The sequence below is a fragment of the Hevea brasiliensis genome, chromosome 18 (genome assembly GCF_030052815.1).
Source record: "Hevea brasiliensis isolate MT/VB/25A 57/8 chromosome 18, ASM3005281v1, whole genome shotgun sequence".
NCBI classification, from domain to species: Eukaryota; Viridiplantae; Streptophyta; class Magnoliopsida; order Malpighiales; family Euphorbiaceae; genus Hevea; species Hevea brasiliensis.
In genome coordinates this window covers 33,872,138-33,878,855 of record NC_079510.1, presented here as the reverse complement: position 1 = coordinate 33,878,855, position 6,718 = coordinate 33,872,138, and positions in this window count along the sequence as shown.

Below are 6,718 nucleotides of genomic sequence, written 5' to 3'. Positions count from 1 at the left end.
ATAGATTTAATTCATGAATTAAAGAGGGTATTTCATTGAATAAGTTACATGACTTATTCCTTTCAAGTAAAATTCGTAAATTATGGGCAAAAATCAAAGTTTAAGAGTATATATATTGAAGAAAGTATTAATTATTAGGTAACATATCCCAATATAAGTTAATAAAAAAATAATAGTTTGGGAAATGGTAAATTGAACTACATGAATGTTTAGACATGATACAAAATGCATAAATCAAAAGTAAATTGGTGATATGTAAACTTTTGCCAACTAGGATTGGTAATTTTGAACCACCCTAGGGTTGATGTATTTCACAATGAGCATAAGGTGTTCTTAGATTTATCAAAAATCACAAACTTGCTAGGAAGTGTGTGTGTGTTTTCCACACTGACAGTCCTTACTCTTTCTTGGCTAGCAGCTGCTTTTGTACAACTTTCTTAGCACTGGGCATTACATGAACTTCACAGTCCATCATCAATTTGGAAGGTTTTAGTGGCGAATTTACTTGATTTGGTTTGGAGGAAGCTAATGCTCTGTTCAGCCCTACCCAGTACCCTCCTCCCTTTTCAATTTTGTTTGCTGGAAAAAGTGAAGAAGACCACCAAATAGGTTAAAATTCCAGAAAGGCCAAACTGAATGAACTTAGGTTCACTATCTCAAGGCCAAAAAGAAGATGGATTCCCCAAATCCAAAAGTTAGGATTAGATATGGTTTGCCTCCTTTTTGAATTATTTATGTCTCTTTAGTTATTTCATTTTGTTGAATATTGCTAAGAATTCCATAAGTTTTTTAATTCTACTTTGTTGGTTTTGGCGCCATATTTGTACTCATTTCATGGATGGAAGCAAAAGTTTCTGATCAAGATACTTATTAAACTTATTGACTTCTTTTTTACTAAAGAAAAGTGGTTTGTGATTCTTTCACTCTACAAGTAGCCTAGGATAAAGAAGGGCATCTTTAGCTTCAATCAATTCTTTCACAATCTGCAGTTTCTTTCATCCTTTTTTTTTATGCTGTTTATGAGCCTGTTTGACATTGCTATTGAAACTGCTGTTGAGAAAATCACTTTTTTAAATATACTAGTTAGAGAGTGTTAAAAAATAATTAAAAATTAAATTTGATCAGTTTTAGTCATAAGAACACTAAAATAACAAAATAACTTTTTCCAAACTGTTTTTCTCAACAGCATCTAAAATGATGCTTTTATTCAGAAAAGTAGTTTCAGGCTCTGAAACTCAATGCCAAACAGAGCCTATATTTTGGAATGACTAAAGGTGTCAAGTAAACCATGGGATGATTCCATTTGGTTTTGTTGTTCTACTTCTACCCTACGTGAAAGTCCCTATAAAATATGATTCTATACAGCAAAGAACAATCTCCCTGAACAAAATTCAACTTTGCAATTTGGTTAGTCATAATATTAATTAATACTATTCAGTAATCATTTTAAAAGCAGGCCGCTAATATTTTATTAACAAGAAAAAGAAAGAAAATTGCTTCATATGGAATAATAATAATAATAATAATAATAATTATTATTATTATTATTATTATTATTACTAAAGGGAAAAAAGCCTTACTTGAAATTAGTTTTCTTCAAAATCAGCAAGATTAATCAATGATTATAAATGGTTAAAGAACACCGTGCAACAAAGTATTAACAAGTGAGCTATCGTAGAATTATCATCTACAACTAGCTAACAAGTCCTCAACCTCAACATCTTGGCATAATGAGAGATGTACTTATCAGTAATCCTTGTAGTCAATTTATTTCTAGCTTAATTCTTGATTTGAGGATGTAACAGAGCCCGATACAGTGTAACTAGGTGTGCCAATTTTTTGGAAGAGATAAACAATTCTATTGCTGTGAGAAGGGAATATATGAAACTTCAATCTACAAGTCAGTCACTTGGCAATTTGTCTCTAAGATTGGTCAACCACAGTTAAAACAGATCAATAAAGCTTATAGCAAGGGCCACTCAACATAATCTTTATCAATTTTGCATTAAATTCCAAGAACATCAAATGCCTTTAGAAGATTTAAACATCTTGGTCTGCAAAGGTAAAGCCTAATCTAATATCTAAAAACCTCACCCAATATCAGAAGTGTGGCTTCAACATCTAGTAGCTAGTAGGCAATAATAAGAAAAAACATATTTAATATTATAATTGACACACTCAAATCAATAGCTATTAGCTACTTTCAAAAGTAAATTTCTTAACTAAATTTGCAAGAATAAAAGTGAGCACCTGAAGTTAAAGGCTTCAAAAATTAGAGAAAATGAACTAATCCTAAATTATTGATGTTGTGAAAACAAACTTACTTTTACCATGGAGACATGCAATAGGTACAACTCATGGTCAAACCACTTCCCATAAATAAATAAAAAAAAAAAAAAAAAAAAAAAAACACTCAAGTTTTTAATGGTTCAGCCAGGAAGGCTTACATCCATGGCTATATCTGTACGGCTTTTATTGATTGACAATAAATATATAAAATAACAAAACTCTAAGAGACAACTCTCATACACGTACACATTAAGTAGAATACACATTCAGTAGTCTACAATCATAACATTCTAAACAGAAATTAAAATAAAAAATTACCTGAATAAATTAATGCAATTTGTTGATTTCCTCACCAAAAGCTTCAGAATATGCTGCGAAACAGCTTCAGGATTAGGGGTTTTGTGAGAGAGGGATAAAAGAAATTTTTTTAGGTCACAGTTACCTACCCGCTAAAAACACTGCAAGATTTTAAGATTTCCCGGTTAATTTTAATTAGGTGTTTTTATTTTAGGAAATTCTAGGATAATATTTGTAATTTTTATCTTTTTAATCAGACTATATATATTTTTTCCCCTTTTTAATAATAATAAAATATCTTAATTAATAGCAATTTTTTCCCTAAAAATTACTATAATCTGCCAAAAAAAATCTATTACTATCCTTAAATTAAATTGCTTCATTTTGGCCTTAGAATTTATAAAAATTAATAACGAAAATTGCCTACATGAGCTCAAATTAAACATAAAATCAGTTAAAAAAATAAAATCAATTTGTACTTTGGGGGGCAAAAATTCGACTGTTTGAAGGCAACAATCAACTTCTCAGCAACAAATTCAACAGGTTGAAGATTTAGTTGTTTGACCCTATAAGGATGAAATTATATCTTAAAATATGTATATTTTCTATGTGAGAAGTGGAAATTAATTACCAAAATAACACTTTAAAAAAAATGCCAACAATAATACAACAACCAGTTATAATGTATTTAATTTTATTATTTTACTAAATTTTAAATTTAGTATTTGAATATAGTGAAATTATAAATAAATAAGTTATATATATATCGGATGCTGCAGTGAAAGTTGCTTCATTATCAAATAAATACATATATATATATATATATATATATATATATATATATATATATATATATATTTATTTATTTATTTATTTATTTATTTATTTATTTAAATGACCCATGGTTTGTTTTATATTTTGACATTTACTTAAATAAAAATATTAATAAAAAATTAAATTATAATATTGTATAATTTTTTTAAATAAGTATGGTAGAAGAACAAAATATTAGATTAAGTAAAACTAATTTAGAAATATCACTCCCCACAATAGGAATGATTCCACTAAGAGAATCTTGCAATTGGATTATACCCAATATCATTAGATGAACTCAACCTGCCAATTTTTAGCTAACAAACCATAAAATATTTTCAAGGAAAAAACTATTAATAATACTTAAATCATTTCTTTCACTAAGTAATAGCTATACAAATAAACAAATTATCTATCTCGACATGAATTGCTCGATAATTAATATCTCAATGAACTATCTTTCATTTTTTTTTTTAATAGAAAATTGAAAATGTGGAGACTCAAATTTGACTTTACAAGTGAGTAATATGCATTTGGCCATTGAACCAAACTGAGCTAGACAAATAACCTTTAATTTCAAAATAATAAATAATGCATAATTTTATATAAACAAATAATTGTAATTACATTTATTATAATTTAATATTAATTAAATATTTTTATTATGTAAATTTGTATTTTTAATTATATAATTAATAAAGATTAGATAATATAAATTATAGATGAAATTATATGAAACAATCGGTGGGACTTATGTGATGAAACGAAGAAATTAATTTGAAATTGTAAAAAATTTCTTGCTACAGCACATATTGTACCATTGTCATCTGAGTCACTTCAAAGATAGGAAGGATTCCATGCTTCAGGAATTTTCGCTAAGGTGCAAGGTTTGTATCGCACGCTCTATGGATGCAATTAGATCCTAATCAGTTCTATGAAGTGTATTTTGATGGTCCCGCCCATTGGGTTCGCATATTGAAATTGAAATATATTGAAATCAAAATCGAGCAAAATAATGATGAATTTAATTTTATTTATATTTGCTCTATTGTGGAATCAAAATCAAATTCTTTTTTAAGATGGTTGATTTGTATATATAAACTGTAAATTCAAAATCTAATTATTTCTTCTTTTTAATTTTAATTAATTATTTGAAAATATAAAAATATTTTTTGTTTACATTTTTTAATTTAAATAATTAAAATTAGTTATAATCATAATTTTTAATTTTAATTATTTATATGAAAACATAAAAATAATATTTTTAATTATTGAACCAATTTTAATTTTAATTTATAAATATTTATGTGAAATCTAAAATATTATTTTTATATTTTTTTATTATAATTATTTTAATTTTAATTTTAATTTCTTATTTTTAATTAATTATATCAAAATATATAAATAATACTTTTATTATTATAATTTTAATTTCAATTTCAATTTTAATTAATTATATGAAATAAAAAAATATTATTTTAAAAATTTTTATTTTACTTAATACTATGAAATATAAAATTGAAACATTCCAGTAACTATATGGTTGAAATTGAGCATTTAGGTTTTACCAAAATAACTATTCCCATTTATATGTTTTGATTCTTTATATTAGAAAGGAAAATAGTGATTCTCTTAGTTGTAGAAATCATATTCCCTAGTTTGTGGGAATGAGAATGAAAAAAAATGAGTTTTCAAACACTCGACAAAGGGAATGAAACCTATGCATTCCCATTTTTGAGTTAATTTTTTGTGAATTGAACAATGCCTTATTAATATTTTGCTACGATTTATTTTGATTCAAAAAATTTTAAAATTATTGCATAAATTACATGACAAATTTTAATATTTGTCACGGAATGAGTATTTATCATAACAAAACATTGATTTATCAATAACAATTTTCATTTTATTATGATTAATTTCATTATAAAATAGAAAAAAAAAATCTTTCCACTAAAATATATCATGACTTGTTTATAATATCTATCACGATATTTATTGTCACCAAATAACTTTTTTCACCACTAAAATTTTCTATTATCCAAAATTTTTTTGGAAATATTGTGTGCAGAATTTTTTTTATCAATTTTATAATTTTTCATAAAGGAAAATATTTAGTAACACATATTATTCGTCATTATTTATTTTTACTAACAAAATAGTTGATTGTCATGATAAAGTATATTTTGCAACGATTATTTTTGTCAGTACACTTTTTGATAACACTTTTATTAAAAGTTGATTAGTCACGAATTTTATAATTCATCATCAAACATTATGTTTCAGTGACGCAATATTATTTATCATAGTAAGTTATTATTTTATGACGATTTATTTTGTCACAAACAATTTAAAAAAATTTTCCATAAAATATATGACGACTTTTAATATTTGTCATTAATTGAGTTTCTATAAAGACGAAATATGGATTTGTCATAAAAAAAATTTACATTTTATTATGATTAATTTCATCATATAATGGTAAAAATAATTCCTCAAGGATAAATTGTGACGTATTTATAAGTAGTCATAAAAGATGTTTTTCAGTGAAAAAGCTAATATTTATGTCATGAATATTATTAATTTAATCAGGTTAAGTATTGTCACAAAATAAAGATTTTTTTGTCAATGAAAAAAAATTTACATATAAAAATTTGAGGGAATTTTTGTCTCTAATATAATTTACAGTGATTTTTATAGTTAGTCTTTGAAAAAATGTTTTTATGACAAGACGACAGTCGTTACAATATATTTTCATTTTATTATAATTTATTTCATAATAAAATATATTATTTGTCATAAAAAGATTTGGTGCCAAAATTTTAACCTCAAATATATTTCATGACAAATATTTAGAAATCGTCATCAAATAGATATATTCGATGATGAAATAACTACATTATGATGACATAATCATATATTGTCGCTAAAAAATTGTTAACACAACGACTTAACATTTTCGTCTTAATATATGATTTTTTAATGACGAAATATAGGTCATCAAAAAGAAATTCGTTGCAAAATATCAAATTTCTTGTAGTGACTATCTTTCTTATTTATACTGTTCAATCGCATAATATTTACATTAGTGTTAAGAGATTGAAGGAATAGCTGATGAAACTACTCTTCCTAACTAGCTAGCTAGCTATTAGAGGTTGATGAAGTATTTTCACTAGGATTAACAATATTATATCACTATTGTTATATTTAATAGCTAATCCAACGCTATTTTTACTAAACACATTTACTTTAATAATTATAAGAACAATTAATCATTAATAGCTAATATAAAATCTTTAACTGTTAAAAAAATAGCTAA